General features: G+C 39.2%; 1 protein-coding gene and 1 long non-coding RNA gene across 8 annotated transcripts in view; one reads left to right on the top strand and one right to left on the bottom strand.

Annotated features, from left to right (window-relative positions):
• Positions 1 to 17587, bottom strand: part of LOC309497083 — a 53090-nt gene extending 35503 nt beyond the window's left edge. The window contains exons 1-2 of one of the 2 annotated variants that reach the window (XR_014205364.1): positions 15953 to 17587; positions 3042 to 3161 (exon numbers count right to left, since the gene is read on the bottom strand). This is a non-coding gene — a long non-coding RNA (uncharacterized lncRNA). Of the gene's footprint in view, positions 1 to 3041; positions 3162 to 7096; positions 8136 to 15952 lie in introns of those variants that run through there. The other variant, XR_014205365.1, reaches the window with a different exon arrangement.
• Positions 1 to 17742, top strand: part of LOC309497009 (E3 SUMO-protein ligase ZBED1-like) — a 130425-nt gene that overhangs the window by 95034 nt on the left and 17649 nt on the right. The gene's annotated exons all lie outside the window — the stretch shown is intronic.

Below are 17742 nucleotides of genomic sequence, written 5' to 3'. Positions count from 1 at the left end.
GTCCCACCATTTTTTTTATGTGTCCTCAGAGTGAGCCCATACATATGTTTTTCAATTTTGGTGAAAATATCTCAATTTGCTTTGGAGTTATAGACATTTATATGAAAAAACACGTAAAAAATGACTGACACATGACTTTGATTGGATTTTACTACCCCTTACTATCAATATTTTTGCATTTGGGCATTGGCGTATAGCTATCGACCTATGTTTCCAAACTTCTGACGGTGGTTTCGTCTCGATCGGACTAGCGGTTTCGAAGATATAGCCAAATGTTTTTTAAGCGCTAAATCACAACGCTACACAAACCGTAAGGCGAAACCGAGCATGTTTGGTATCGTTGGACTCGGCAACGATTCAGGAGTCTAAAGAGATGACTCTTGTGAAAATAAGTCGACCACACCCAGAGTTATAAGCATTTGGGAAAAAAGATTAACCACTAGGTGGCGCTGTTTCGAAACTTCTCAGGCTCCTTCAGGACATCGTGCTGATGACCCATACTGAGTTTCGTAACAATCCGTTCATGCGTTCATAAAATATAGCATTTTAGCACATAATTCAAAATGGCCGACAGCCAAAATGGCTGATCAGGGAAAATTGGATATCAGTCGACTCAGCATGTCACCCTGAATCTAACGAGACCACTTTTATGATTTTTGAACAAACCATTCAGAAGTTATAAGCAAAAACAGCCATTTTTCATATCTCCGGACCAGTAGGTGGCACTACACCGAAACGCAGCATTTAGCCTCAGGTCATGCTTGTGGTGATATGTACCAAGTTTGGTCTGAATACGATAAAGCGTTGCGGAGATACAGGCTTGTGTCTGTTTTCGCAAGCGCTACGTAAAATTTGTTTGCGTGGTATTCGAGAACGGTTTGACAAATCAACACCAATTCCATAACTTTTTGTCGGCATGGTCTGAAGATGATCTGATTCAATTTTCGTGGAAATTGGAGCAACGGCCTAGGAGGAGTTCGGAAAAGTAGGTTTTTCGGAAAATTCAAAATGGCGGAAAAATATTATGACGGAAAATGACGTCATAGGGTGCTTTCGAATTGTCATGAGCTCAGGAATCAGAGGAAAAAAGAATTTTGTTTCTAGCCCTTGTGGTTCAAAAGTTATTAGCATAAACATGAGTGCAACTTTGGACAGTTGGTGGCGCTAGAGGGATTGGTTTTAAGACACCAAATTTGCTATGGTGACAGATTGGCCTGTCCTCTATCACGGTGCCAAATTTCATAACTTTCCCGCAAGCGGTTCTATGGGCTGCCATAGACACCAAGTCGGAAGAAAAAGAAGAATAATAATAATAATAATAAATATAGCTGCAAGCAGCCATTACCGGGGCCAAGCAGAATAAGACGACAAGACATGGCTGAAAGTGTCAGATCAACTGCAACAATGAGCAATTAAAGACATTTAAAGAGGATTTTAGGCGAAATGGCTGAAAAATCATAGAAAGAGTAATTAAAAATATGATTTAATTGATTGTCACTTTTGACCATTAGGTGGCGCTGTCTCAAAATATTTTGAATACCTTTAGGGGATGATGCTGATGGCACATTCTGAGTTTTGTAATATTACACTAATGCATTTGTTTAGTATAGCACTTTATTTCACAAAACTGTATTGAAGTCAATGGGAATTTCATGTTTTGTTCTATTATAGCGCCACCAAGAGGCTCAGTCCCACAATTTTTTTTACGTGTCCTCAGAGTGAGCCCATACATATGTGTGTCGATTTTGGTGAAAATATCTCAATTCGCTTCAGAGTTATAGACATTTATATGAAAAAACACGTAAAAAATGACTGACACATGACTTTGATTGGAATTTACTACCCCTAAACATCAATATTTTCGCATTTGGGCATTGGCATATAGCTATCGACCTATGTTTCCAAACTTCTGACGGTGGTTTCGTCTCGATCGGACAAACGGTTTCGAAGATATAGCCAAATGTTTTTTAAGCGCTAAATCACAACGCTACACAAACCGTGAGGCGAAACCTAGCATGTTTGGTATCGTTGGACTCGGCAAGGATTCAGGAGTCTAATGAGATGAGTTTGGTGAAAATAAGTCAACCACACCCAAAGTTATAAGCATTTGAAAAAAAAAATTCACCACTAGGTGGCGCTGTTTCGAAACTTCTCACGCTCCTTCAGAACATCGTGCTGATGACCCATACCAAGTTTCGTAACAATCCGTTCATGCGTTCTTAAAATACAGCATTTTAGCACAAAATTCAAAATGGCCGACAGTCAAAATGGCCGATATGGTAAAATTTTATATCAGTCGACTCGGCATGTTGACCTGAATCTAACGAGACCAATTTTATGATTTTTGGACAAATTGTTCAGAAGTTATTAGCAAAAATAGCCCTTTTTCATATCTCCGGACCAGTAGGTGGCGCTGCGCCGAAACGCAGCATGTAGCCTCAGGTCATGCTTGTGATGACCTGTACCAATTTTGGTCTGAATCCGATAAAGCGTTGCGGAGATACAGCCCTACGACTGTTTTCGCAAGCGCTACGTAAAATGTGTTCGAGCGTTATTCGAAAACGGTTTGACGAATCAATTTGAATTCCATAACTTTTGGTCAGCACTGCCTGAAGATGATCTGGTTCAATTTTCGTGCAAATCGGACAAACCGTCTAGGACGAGTTCGAAAAAGTAGCTTTTTCAGCACATTCAAAATGGCGACCATATTTATAAGCCGGAAAATGACGTAATAGGGTGCAATCGAATCGGCATGAGCTCAGGAATCAGAGGAAAAAAGAATTTTGTTGATTGGCCTTACGCTTCAAAAGTTATTAGCATAATAAAAGTGAAACTTTGGACAGGTGGTGGCGCTAGAGGGAGTGACTTAGAAACACCAAAATTGGTGTATTTAATGTTGGGACTGTCCTCTATCAGAATGTCAAACCAAAACAACTTTCCCGCAATCGGTTCTATGGGCTGCCATAGACGCCCAGTCGGAAGAAGAAGAATAATAATAATAATAATAAGAACCGGAACAAATACAATAGGTGCCTCCGCACCTTCGGTGCTTGGCCCCTAATAATAAGAACGCGAACGAAAACAATAGGTGCCTAGCACCTTCGGTGCTTGGCCCCTAATAATAATAAGAACGGGAACAGATACAATAGGTGCCTACGCACCTTCGGTGCTTGGCCCCTAATAATAATAATAGGAACGGGAACAGATACAATAGGTGCCTACGCACCTTCGGTGCTTGGCCCCTAATAAGAACGGGAACAGATACAATAGGTGCCTACGCACCTTCGGTGCTTGGCCCCTAATAAGAACGGGAACAGATACAATAGGTGCCTACGCACCTTCGGTGCTTGGCCCCTAATAAATATAGCTGCAAGCAGCAATTACCGGGGCCAAGCAGAATAAGACGACAAGACATTTCGACATGTCTGAAAGTGTCAGACCAACTGCAACAATGAGCAATTAAAGACATTTAACCCTCTGAGGTCGAGAAACGCGCCGACGTGTTTTGCTGGATTTTTTTCACATAGCAGCAACATAAACTTAAATTACTCCGTCATTTATGGTTATACAGAAAAAAGAAATATAAAAAAATAATCTGTGACATTTCTACTTTTGTATGTGTCCACTTACAATCAAATCAAAACATTGTGCTTTTGTAAAATAAAGAAAATAAACAGGGTGTGCGTTCTGCCTCTCCGTCGCGGTGAACTTTTTTTTCTTGAGCACGTCTATAAACTGAAACAAAACTCAGCGAATACTTCTCAGACATTTATGAGCCATACACCTTTATACACATTTAAGTGTGTACTTTTAAATGATCGGATTCAAACTGCAAACAAATATTCTCTGTTTAAGTAATTTGTATAAAACCAACAGGATGTCCAGTATCTCAAACGCTTGCTAATTACTTTTTAATTTGACACGCCCACTCGCGCAAAAGAGATTCACATGCAAATCTCCACATGGGACGCGAACGCCCTTGTTACCTCAAACACAAAACACCAAAAAACTTCACAAGTCTCTGCTTTTCGTCGAGTTTGGAAGACACGTCTGAGCTTACATTGGATTTACCCCTAGAAGAAGAAGAACGCGATTTGAAGACAAGAAAGATGTAAGGTAAGAAATTCTTACTTATTAGTTTATGGTATTGTTGCATAAACTTCACATTGCAGTTGAACTGTTGCTAGATACTGTATATGGTGAATATTATACTATTTAGACCCGTGTTTCCTGATAAATACTGTTTGTGGATATCTGCTCAAACATAGATATGTATAACCATAATGTTTAATATTTTGGAGCGCGATGGCGTTTGAATGTATCATATTTTGGAGCGCGCTGTGGGTTTTAATGTATCATATTTTGGAGCGCGATTGCGTTTGAAAGGAAAAATGCACCAAACATTAGGCTTTATGTTTTTACAATTATCTCATTTCATATCATCATAACGAATGGAAACATTTGAAGTAACATATGATAATCAATATATTTTTCTCTAGCGTAGTTGTTCTTGAAATCTTTTGGAAGATTTAATTTATTGTTATTATTATTTTATGCAGCACTGTGTAGCCTATGCCTACAAGGCACAACAAACCTGGTGTTCATTATATATTGTTGGAAACGTGTGTGTGTGTGTGTGTGTGTGTGTGTGTGTGTGTGTGTGTGTGTGTATTCTGTGAATTTTAAAAATAAATTTTAACCAGAAAAATCTAAAATCGTGCAGCCCTATAGTTTCTCTTGATATCATTATGTTCACAGTTTTTTCTTTTTTTTTTTTCTTTCAGGGACCAGATGCAACTGAGTCCTGCTGACTTCAACATTCACATGAGTCTCTGTACATGAACATGGTAAAGTGAAAATCAAACACCTTGGAAATTAAAGGTATGTACAATGTTTTTAGGAATGGCACAAAGGTCTCTGTCTTTGGATCATTGTTTTCAATGTGCTCTTTTGTCATTTGTATTTTTGGATTGTGTAAATAAATCCAAACAATCTAAAAGCCATTCTTTTTTAAATCTCCTCATTCTTTGTGCAAGGTTGCTCTGAATGACAGGGCCTGATTGCTCCTAATAGGGTGTTAAAAGCTTACATATTTATGAGATGATCACGCCTCTTCGCATATGGCTTTGTCACACAAAACACGCCTTAGAAATTTTAAATCAATATATTGTCTTATCTGAATGAGCAGTCAGGGTGATTTTCACATAGTTTTGGAGCAAATATTCTAGGCTATGTCATACAATTTTCAAAAGTCTTGTGAAGAAATAATCAGTATGGGTTTCATGGCCTTATTTCAGTGAGAATTTTTTTTTGTATTTTCACAAACCACGCATAAATGTCATTATCTCAAAACTACAAACTTTTACATACATGCTGCTGATATATTATTGTAGCAGAGTTTGTGCTGAATACAGTGTAATCAGACTTTAGCCATGAAAATGTCACTAGTAACAGAAAAAAACACAAATGTCAGAGCATGTCAGAACACCTCCATGGCCCAGAAAACAGCTCAGACCTCAGAGGGTTAAAGAGGATTTTAGGTGAAATGGCTGAAAAATAATATAAAAAGTCATTCAAAATATGATTTAATGGATTATCACTTTCGACCAATAGGTGGCGCAGTTACAAAACTGATGTGATGTGGTCAGAGTGAAGTGACAGTGACACATACAAAGTTTGGTGTCAATATGTCAAGGCAATGCAGAAATAAAGCCTGAATAGTGCTTTTGGCATCATGCCTCAACTTTGCTGCTGCGCTATACGAAAACGGTTATGTCTATCGACACGAAATCCATAACTTTTAATCGGCATGGTCTTGAGATGATACGATTCGATTTTGTTGAAAATCGGACAAACGGTCTAGGAGGAGTTAAAAAAAGTAGGTTTTGAATGAAAATCAAGATGGCGGACAGGAAGTTAGGCCAAGTAAAGAAAACTTATTCTATCTATGTTCTCGGCTTGACCCAAGGAATCTATTAAGACCAGTTGCAGTACAATAGGCCAATGTATTCAAAAGTTATTAGCCTTTTTGGAAAACTTTGTTATAACTTTTAATATTTTGTTTTAGTTATTTTGTTATAACTTTGTTATAACGCTGTTTCGAAATATTTTGAGTACCTTCAGGGGATGGTGCTGATGGCACATTCTGAGTTTCGTAATATTACACCAATGCATTTGTTTAGTATAGCATTTTATTTCACAAAACTGTATTGAAGTCAGTGGGAATTTCATGTTTTGTTCTATTATAGCGCCACCAAGAGGCTCAGTCCCACAATTTTTTTTACGTGTCCTCAGAGTGAGCCCATACATATGTGTATCAATTTTGGTGAAAATATCTCGATTCACTTCAGAGTTATAGACATTTATATGAAAAAACACGTAAAAAATGACTGACTCATGACTTTGATTGGAATTTACTACCCCTAAACATCAATATTTTCGCATTTGGACATTAGTGTTAGCTATCGACCTATGTTTCCAAACTTCTGACGGTGGTTTCGTCTCAATCGGACAAGCGGTTTCGAAGATAAAGCCAAATGTTTTTTTAAGCGCTAAATCACAACGCTACACAAACCGTAAGGCGAAACCTAGCATGTTTAGTATCGTGGGACTTGGCAACGATTCAGGAGTCTAAAGAAATGAGTTTTGTGAAAATAAGTCGATCACATCCAAAGCTATAAGCATTTGAATAAACAAATTCACCATAGGTGGCGCTGTTTCGAAACTTCTCACGCTCCTTCAGGACATCGTGTTGATGACCAATGCTAAGTTTCGTAACAATTCGTTCATGCATTCTTAAAATAAAGCATTTTAGCACAAAATTCTAAATGGCCGACAGCCAAAATGGCCGATTTTGTTGATTGGCCACAAGGTTCAAAAGTTTTTAGCAAAATAAAAGTGAAACTTTGGACAGGTGGTGGCGCTAGTGGGAATGACTTAGAAACACCAAAATTGGTGTATTTAATGTTGGGACTGTCCTCTATCAGAATGTCAAACCAAAACAACTTTCTTGCAATCGGTTCTATGGGCTGCCATAGACTCCCATGGCGGAAGAAGAATAATAAGAACGGGAACAGATACAACAGGTGCCTCGCACCTTCGGTGCTTGGCCTCTAATTAAAGCTGCAAGCAGCATTTATTGGGGTTCAAGCAGTTAAGGCCTTTAAGGCCTTTAAGCACACAAGCATCAAAAGACATTAAGTTTTATTTAGCAAGCATTTAACAACTGCCATCATAGATGAAAAAGTCCATTTACAGCCAATACAGGCTGTTTGCCATAGGAAATATATGGTTTTAAAGCGTTTTTACAGTTATAGCACCTTTTGCCTAGTTTTCTTATAGTCTTGCCTGATCTCCACCACTTTTATTAGTATTACTCAAAGTGTGCCCATATATATGTGTCAGATTTGTTGTAAATATTTAATTTTGATAAGGAGTTTAGACAATTATATTCAGTGGCGTAACGAGCCAACACTGGGCTCTTAAGTAGGATTATCAAGGCGGGCCCCTTGATGACGCAATTGATGACATTGATGACGCAATGTCCGCGAGTAGGCTACCATGAATAGGGCAGGATATGATCATACACAGCATATAAGAGATGAGATGACTAACAAAATCAGGAGTAGCCTACGCTCACCAAAAACAAAACAAAAAAACAACAAAAAAACAATGGGGACAGCGCATTATAAAACATTGTTAGGCCTAGGTCCAAATACATGAAAAAGATGCTCTCTTACATTATAGTGGGATTTTCCGGGCTTTCCTATGTGCAACTGCAAAGTTGTCGATTAGATCAGGATTGTGCGCACAGGCATTCTCAATTGACCCTTCGCAGGGAGTTTGATTGACAGGCGATCTGACTAATCATAATCCGCCATTTTGTCCAACAAAGCAGTCAGGAGAGTTAGTAGATTAACATAGGAGGAATTAAATTTGAAAAACAAAGTGTTCTGACGTCTTAGCACTTTAAAACAACATTCCTTTTATGTTCATTCATGTTTATTTTAATGCTATAAATTAACTAGAAGGAAGAGATGATCGGTTCACAAGCAGCTTTAACTGAGCCTCGAGTCTACAGCGATCTGTCAGACACATTAAGGAGTCACAAAACGGAATTTATTGTTTAAATGTCTCTAAAAAATGACTACATTTGAAAGGTGAGACTTTGTTTCACAGAGTATCTGCACATTTTTGCTCAACAAATTGAATGACTTTTAAGACCTTCAAGAATAAAAATTAAGACCATTACCACGGCAAACATATATATAAAAACTACACTCTATGCTGTTCAGGTTAACAAAGCACATTTGTATTTGAGCAACAGTGCAAATAGTCAGTGTATATTTAGCAACATAAAGTGCATGTCAGGCAACTGCCTTCTCAATACAACAACAATACTGCTGTAAATAACGTACAAACAGCACATAACAAATCAAATTGTAAATGACAAGTTAAACACAGTCCAAAAAATGGATGGAGTAAAAAAGGGAATTAGTTTCCAAACAACAGCAAAGAATTTGAAATTGTCAATTCAAATTGACAATTTGAATTTGTGTCCCAGCAAATTGCTCAGCATGCTCTTTTTGCAGGAGATTCATAAATTTCCAATTAACAGAGGGTCCATCCATTGACATGGAGAGCATATTCCTGAGATTTAGTTCCTTTGTACATTCCTAAAAATATGAAAAACACAACCCCTAACCCTAACCCTTATACAAACATAAAAACTGCCAACTTATTACTAAAGCAATGATACCAAGAGAATTTTATTAAGATAGCCTATGTCTGTCAAATATTTAAATAAAGTAAGTTTAGTTTACCATAAGATAAGGTGTGCAAACATAAACATCCAGAAAAATTGCCTAATGCTAGTGCTGGGCGGTATGACCAAAAATACATATCACAGTATTTTGCTAAATTATAGTCTACCGGTTTCACGGTAAATTACTTTTTTTTTTTTTTTTTTTTTTTTTTTTTTAAGCATGACTGGGTGTTAACCACATTTTCTACTGAGTGAGAGAGGAAATACTGCAGTAGATTGACTTAGAATGCCCTAATTTACTGTAATGAGTGAATATTATAGAAAACCTCCACACTAGTATTAATACAGGTTTGCAAAGGCTGTTTACAAAGAGGTGCCAGCAGGAGGCGCTTTAGGAGCGGCAGAAATAGCGGTTTCCCCGGTAACGGCTGTACACAAAGCAAAGCTCATAAACGCTGCTTTATCAGGAAAGATAAAGAAAGATTCAATCGTAATAACAATGAAACTTTTCTAAAGATCGTCAGTTCACTTCAGATACATTCATATAAAAACACCCGTGCCGCGTGAAAAAGGACCCTCTCAAACAGTGTTACCCAGCGACGCGTTCCGAACGTTATTTAAGCGACATGCCTATTAGACAGTGACGTGCGCTGGTGAAATAACGTTAGCATGGAAAATAGTTTCTCCAGACATATCTTTCTTTCATTTTGCCCAGATGAAATTTAATGCCGCCCATATGAAATTTAATGCCACTCTTCGAAAATTAGCGAAATTTATTACATTTTAAGACCTTAAAAAACTTATATTTTATTTAAGACATTTTAATACTGTTTAAGGATCCGCGGAGACCCTGTTTCATATCAAAAGTACTTGTCTGTCAGCGCGCAGTCTTTTTTCTGATCCGCAATGTATTTTTCACTGCGTGAGAACTTGGTGTGGTGTGAGAGTGGCGTCGCTTGTCAGACATAGCAACAGTAACTAAAGTGGGCGGTTCTTTGCGAACGGTTATTGACAGTATGGACGGGGATTCGCCAGTCCCGATACAAAACAAATTTGTTCGCCTGTCCATCACAATCCCTCATTGTTCGTTTCAAACATGTGAGCATCAAAATAATCCATGGGTGAAATTGATTGGATTTTTTTTTTTTTTTTTTTTTGTTCCTATCATATTTTTAACATTTGGCATTATTGTTTAGCTATTTACCTATGTTTTCAAATTTCCTTTGTTTTTTTGTTGTTGTCTAGATCAGACTAACGGCTTTGAAGATAACCAAAAAATTTTAAAGCTCTAAATGACACTTACAAAAACCATAAGGCGAAACCTGGCATGTTTGGTATTGTTGGACTTGGCAAGGATTCTTAGGAGGTCACTCCTGTGAAAAAAACACGGGCTTTCTTGAAACTTCTAAGGGTCCTTCAAGGCTTTGTGCCAATGACCTATACTGAGTTTTTTGAGATACACCAATGTTCTCATAGACCACATGTGTCAAACTCAAGGCCCGCGGGCCAAATCCGGCCCGCCACATTATTTTATGTGGCCCGCGAGAGCATATGGGTGTCTTAAAATTAGGAATGCAATAAAATTTAGGCTGCCGAAAATTTTCGGCCGAAAATAACATTTTCGTTTTTTGGCCGAAATATACTAAAAAGTTGCCGCGCCCCTCCGTGTTCGGCGATGGTTTGACTCTGGCTCAGCGTGTTTTATGACTTTGCGTGCGAGTCCGCTTCCGAAGATGCATAACTTCGTTCCGTTCCCCTCGGTTCCGCTGTGTGTGTGCGCTCACTGCGCTGTGCTCTCTGCTCCGTGTCCACAGCGCGTTCTGCTCAATGTTCCGCAAGCAACCTCCGTGTGTGTGTGTGTGTGTGTGTGTGTGTGTGTGTGTGTGTGAGTGAGTGTTGCGAGTTCTGCTCACGCTCATTGGAAAGGCAAAGTCCGCTTAAAAAACGTGCCGACATGAAATTTCTCTGGACTTGTTTCTTTTTGCAATAGTAGGCCTACTACTCTGCTGTAACATGGTGTATAGGCGTGCTGGGCAACACTGGTAAAATTACACGAATCACGATCCTCTCGTTCACTGGCCCTCTCCCTGATCTGCTCCTGCTCTGACAAAAATAGCTTTGTAGTTCTATAGGCCTACTTTATTTCGACAATTGGTAAAAAAAAAAATCTGTTAAATCTGATTCTGCTGCATAGAACTGATTAAAGAATAATATATTGATATTTTATATTATTTTAAAATAGGTACCAGTATTAGCCTTTTCACCATTTGTATCACCCCGCTTGTCTGTGTTTGCACCACTTGCATCATTAAGCCAGTAGGTGGCGACAAGTGACTGTCTTTAGGAGTGAACAATTGAACTTTAAACTGATTAGTTTTAAAAAGATTGCACTGGTTTTTGATTGAAATGTAACATCTATGCAAAATAATCCTTGAAAGATTTCTCATTTAAGGCCATTCCCGTTTGGAATATGTGTATTGTCAACAATAAGCAGAAACATTCTGCAGTCCATTTTGTAGTGTGGATCATTCATTGCAACATTTATCCTCATTCTCATTTTTAAGAATCTGTTATCTTGACAAATAATTTATGCTACTGCCCACTGACATGCTTTTAAACAAGCTATTGTTATCCCAAAAAAAATTTGGCCTTTAAACGCCTTAAAATGCACATATCGTCGCTGTCGGGCGGAAACCTCGTATGTCCAAATTTGGTCAATTTCATATTTTTTCACAAATCGATGCTATTGGTCAGTCCCCACGTGGTTCTGTTATTTTTACAAATTATTAACCAATCTAAAGTGTTGAAAATAGCTTGAGAGCAAATCTCGTAACTCCATTGGACACTTCAACTGTCTGAGAATCCTCGTAACTCCACCTCTTCTTCACTCCACGGCGGGCGGGAGCCTCGCGGCATTTTGTCTCCTCAGGATTGAAACTCGCAACGATTAAGAAACCCTCGTCGAGCAACACGTAAAGCAAGCCTTAACTCTGATTTTATCTGTGTCAAACTATGATATCAGTTATTGATGCATTTTAAATGTCTACGTATTACTAGGCTTATTATTAGGCTTATTATACTTGTGCATTGAAGTTTTAAAATGTATCTAATATTATACTTGAATTGAATTAAATGTTTTGGATACCAGCTTTAAATGATTGTTTTTATTATTATTTTACTGACTCGAAGTTGGCACTGTGCATGTAAAATACCCCAAGTAGCAGGTTTTATTTATGGGAGAAAAAGGGTCTGTCTACTGGCGCCAGTAAGTTAAGCCTATTTTTGCATAACTCTGTCTGTTTTTTAGACAATAACGAGTGAAAATAGTTAGGTTAGATACATTTTAGTTGGCTTGTTTTGTTAAAAATCGATAGCTGTAATGCTTCGGTGCAGAAGGAAGCCCGTGAGCCACGGAGGTAAATTTGCGTGCAGATTAGGCAAATTTCCACCTATTAGACAACGTTAGTCAGCTCATCATTTTTTGTTCTGCTTCACTTATAGCTCTTAAACCTTTAAAATAGAGTTTAGGAAGATGTATGTAACCACGGTCGTTAGCTTTGATTAACTATTGAAGCCTTTTCTCTTGTCAAAAGGCTCAAAGCGACCGCAGACTTTGTTTGCGTGCAGATTAATTTCCGCCTATTTTAGACAGCCTAATATTTTGGTATTGCATCACTCATATCTCTTAAACGTTTAAAATGGAGTTTAGGAAGATGTATGTAACCACAATCATTAGATTTGAATAGCTCTTAAAGCCTTATCTCTTATCAAAAGGCTGAACGCGACCGCAGACTGTGATGAACACTGCTGGCAGCAGCGCCGTCTGTGTCCGTTCCATTCTAATCAATGACAGCGTAACCTCGTATCTCCCCGCTCCCAAGTCATAAATCTCGTATCTCCGATTAAACATTATTTTAGGGAAATGTTGTGTTAATGTTGGTATACAACAGTATATGATAGCAATATAAGGTATATTACCAACTTTAACGATACAATGTTTAATAACTAAAAAAATATGCAGTTTTTTTAATTTCCTGAAAAATAATGGTTTTGGAGATACGAGGATTCCGCCCGACAGCGACGATATGTAGGTCAGAGAAATCCAAATTTTATCAGGGGAGCATGCCCCCGAACCCCCCTAACTACCTCACATTTGAATACGCATGACTGTGTGGTAATGTGTGCTGGTGTGGCTAGTACGGTGCCAGAGCTGAATTTTGAGCCAGTTTGCCCTTGCATATATACAATAATACAATATTATCTGTATCAAATCATTATTACCCAGCTCCTGATGTTTCGGGCTCATCCCCTGATGTTTTTAAAACCTAGAAACACCCCTGCAAATGCATATACAATATTTGTAACTTAAATAAGTAATAATCAAATAAAGAGACAATATATTAACATTTTAAAAGTCTTATAGTTACAACCGGCCCTTTGAGGGCAGCCATAATGCTGAAGTGGCCCTCAGTGAAAATGAGTTTGACACCCCTGTCATAGACTATCATGGCACCCTGGACAAAGACACTGTGTGCCAATTTTCAGTAGACTAACGGTTGGGTGCGCTTATAGCTATTTTCATGATTTTTTTCACTGTTATAGCGCCACCAAGTGGCCAATTGTCACTATTTTTTTCATGTCAACTGAGATTGAGCTTATGAACATGTGTCCCAAGTTTAGTGAAAATATCTCATTCCGTTCACAAGTTATAACCATTTTATAGCGCCACCAAGTGGCCAATTGTCATGATTTCTTTTCACGTGACCTCAGAATGAGCTCATGAACATGTGTCCCAAGTTTTGCGAAAATATCTCTTTCTGTTCACAAGTTATAACCGTTTTATAGTGCCACCTAGTGGCCAATTGTTGCGATTTTTTTCAAGTGATCTCAGATTGTGCTCAGGAAGATGTGTCCCAAGTTTAGCAAAAAAATCTCTTTCCGTTCACAATTTATAAACATTTTAGTAAAAGTGGCCATGGTGCCATCAAAGATTTTGGTTCCCCTTATCGACCATTAATTGAAATTTAGAATTTTTTGGATGATTATTGATTGTCAGACTCCAGGGAATATTCTTGTAGTGGTTTGGTTCCGATCGGGCGAAAAACCAAGGAGAAGTTTGCAAAAATAGTTTTTTCAAAAAAATGCAATTTACTCGAAATTGGCGCCTGAAGGGCGAGCAAATCGGAGATAGCCATTTTGCCCGCCTTGAGCCAAGGATTCCAACGACATAAGACACTTGATCCTGGGACAAACGGTCTAAGAGTTATGGGCGATTTTGTACTTTTGGTCGCTGTAGCGCCACCTATGGGCCATTCGGGGTCATACTCTGATAGGTTGTCCCCAAATTGAGGCCTACCATCTGGACAGGTTTCACGTCTCTAGGCCTTACGGTTTGGCCTGCACGATGCGTTTTACGAATCCTTACAATTACAATAGGGTTTCAGCATTTCATGCTTGAACCCCTAATAAGAATGAAGGCTTTTTGCCAGTTATAGCGCCACCTATGGTCCGATCTCCATGAAACTCTGCATGCTTCCTCACCATGTTCTGACACATATGCTGATCAATTTTGGTGAAGTTCTGAGTTTTCATTTGGGATTTATAGGCTTTTTTAGTGTATTTTGCCACGCCCCTTTTCTAAATGACCCTGTTACAGCCACCCAAATGCAAAAGTTCAACTTTTTTTCGATAATTACTGATCTAGAGAGTCCAGAGAAATGTCCTAGACTGGTTTGGTACCGATCTGGCGAAAAACCTAGGACTAGTTCGCAAAAGTAGGTTTCGGACAAAATTCGACATAGCAGAAACATTTTCGGGCCTAAATCGAAATTGGAGATAGCCATTTTGTCCGCCTTGAGCCAGGGATCACATTGGTGTAAGACACTTGAGTCTAGGACAAAAGGAGTCTAGGAGTTATGGGCGATTTAGTACTTTTGCACTAAATCTGTAGCTGTAGCACAACGTAAAATTTGTTTGCGCGGTATTCGAGAACGGTTTGACGAATCAACACGAATTCCATAACTTTTTGTCGGTACAGTGTGGAGATGATACGATTCGATGTTGGTGAAAATCGGACAAACGGTCTAGGAGGAGTTCGAAAAAGTAGGTTTTGACAAAAAATCAAGATGGCGGACAGGAAGTTCGGCCAAATATGGCAAACTTGGTATCTATGTTCTCAGCGTGACCCAGGGAATCTATTAAGACCAGTGGCATTTCAAAAGGCAGATTGATTCAAAGGTTATTAGCCTTTTTGGAAATGTTGTTATAACTTTTGACCACAAGGTGGCGCTGTTTCGAAACTTCTCACGATCCTTCAGGGCATCGTGCTGATGACCCATACCATGTTTCGTAACAATCCATTCATGCGTTCTTAAAATACAGCATTTTAGCACAAAATTCAAAATGGCCGACAGCCAAAATGGCCGATATGGTAAAATTGGATATCAGTCGACTCAGCATGCTGGCCTGAATCTAACGAGACCAATTTGATGATTTTTGGGCAAACTGTTCAGAAGTTATAAGCAAAAATAGCCATTTTTCATATCTCCGGACCAGTAGGTGGCGCTGCGCCGAAACGCAGCATGTAGCCTCAGGTCATGCTTGTGATGACATGTGCCAACATTGGTCTGAATCCAATAAAGCGTTGCGGAGATACAGCCTTACGTCTGTTTTCGCAAGCGCTACGTAAAATTTGTTTGTGGGTTTTTTCGAAAATTGCTAAGCGAATCAACTTGAATTCCATAACTTTTTGTCGCCATGGTCTGTAGATGATCTGATTCAATTTTCATGGAAATTGGAGCAACGGCCTAGGAGGAGTTCGAAAAAGTAGCTTTTTCGGAAAATTCAAAATGGCGGAAAACTTTTCATGACGGAAAATGACGTCATTGGGTGCAATCGAATCGTCATGAGGTCAGGAATCAGAGGAAAAACGAATTTTGTTTCTAGCCCTTGTGGTTCAAAAGTTATTAGCATAAACATGAGTGCAAATTTGGGCAGCTGGTGGCGCTAGAGGGAATGAGTTGGAGACTCCAAATTTGCTATGGTGACTGTTCAGTCTGTCCTCTATCAGTGTGCCAAATTGCACAACTTTCCCGCAAGCGGTTCTATGGGCTGCCATAGACTCCCAGAGCGGAAGAAAAAGAAGAATTATTTTTGGTGCGCTAACAGATACAATAGGTGCCTACGCACATTCTGTGCTTGGCCCCTAATAATAAGGGAACCTTTTTGCCATTTATAGCGCCACCTATGGTCCGATCTGCATGAAACTCGGCACGCTTGTTCACCATGTCATGACACATATGCTCAGCGATTTTCGTGATGTTCTGAGTTTTTGTTTAGGATTTATAGGCTTTCGACTGTATTTTGCCCCGCCCATTTTCCAAATGACCCTGTTATAGCCAACCAAATGCAAAAATTCTACTTTTTTTCGATAACTATTGATCGAGAGAGTCCAGAGAAATGTCCTAGACTGGTTTGGTTCCGATCTGGCGAAAAACCTAGGACTAGTTCGCAAAAGTAGGTTTCGGACAAAATTCGACATAGCAGAAATTTTTCCCTGCCTAAATCAAAATCGGAGATAGCCATTTTGCCCGCCTTGAGCCAAGGATTCCAACGACATAAGACACTTGATCCTGGGACAAACGGTCTAAGAGTTATGGGCGATTTTGTACTTTTGGTCGCTGTAGCGCCACCTATGGGCCATTCGGGGTCATACTCTGATAGGTTGTCCCCAAATTGAGGCCTACCATCTGGACAGGTTTCACGTCTCTAGGCCTTACGGTTTGGCCTGCACGATGCGTTTTACGAATCCTTACAATTACAATAGGGTTTCAGCATTTCATGCTTGAACCCCTAATAAGAATGAAGGCTTTTTGCCAGTTATAGCGCCACCTATGGTCCGATCTCCATGAAACTCTGCATGCTTCCTCACCATGTTCTGACACATATGCTGATCAATTTTGGTGAAGTTCTGAGTTTTCATTTGGGATTTATAGGCTTTTTTAGTGTATTTTGCCACGCCCCTTTTCTAAATGACCCTGTTACAGCCACCCAAATGCAAAAGTTCAACTTTTTTTCGATAATTACTGATCTAGAGAGTCCAGAGAAATGTCCTAGACTGGTTTGGTACCGATCTGGCGAAAAACCTAGGACTAGTTCGCAAAAGTAGGTTTCGGACAAAATTCGACATAGCAGAAACATTTTCGGGCCTAAATCGAAATTGGAGATAGCCATTTTGTCCGCCTTGAGCCAGGGATCACATTGGTGTAAGACACTTGAGTCTAGGACAAAAGGAGTCTAGGAGTTATGGGCGATTTAGTACTTTTGCACTAAATCTGTAGCTGTAGCACAACGTAAAATTTGTTTGCGCGGTATTCGAGAACGGTTTGACGAATCAACACGAATTCCATAACTTTTTGTCGGTACAGTGTGGAGATGATACGATTCGATGTTGGTGAAAATCGGACAAACGGTCTAGGAGGAGTTCGAAAAAGTAGGTTTTGACAAAAAATCAAGATGGCGGACAGGAAGTTCGGCCAAATATGGCAAACTTGGTATCTATGTTCTCAGCGTGACCCAGGGAATCTATTAAGACCAGTGGCATTTCAAAAGGCAGATTGATTCAAAGGTTATTAGCCTTTTTGGAAATGTTGTTATAACTTTTGACCACAAGGTGGCGCTGTTTCGAAACTTCTCACGATCCTTCAGGGCATCGTGCTGATGACCCATACCATGTTTCGTAACAATCCATTCATGCGTTCTTAAAATACAGCATTTTAGCACAAAATTCAAAATGGCCGACAGCCAAAATGGCCGATATGGTAAAATTGGATATCAGTCGACTCAGCATGCTGGCCTGAATCTAACGAGACCAATTTGATGATTTTTGGGCAAACTGTTCAGAAGTTATAAGCAAAAATAGCCATTTTTCATATCTCCGGACCAGTAGGTGGCGCTGCGCCGAAACGCAGCATGTAGCC

The sequence above is a fragment of the Leuciscus leuciscus genome (genome assembly GCF_965113295.1).
Source record: "Leuciscus leuciscus genome assembly, chromosome: 4".
Classification (NCBI taxonomy): domain Eukaryota; kingdom Metazoa; phylum Chordata; class Actinopteri; order Cypriniformes; family Leuciscidae; genus Leuciscus; species Leuciscus leuciscus.
This window is presented reverse-complemented; position numbering and strand designations above follow the sequence as displayed.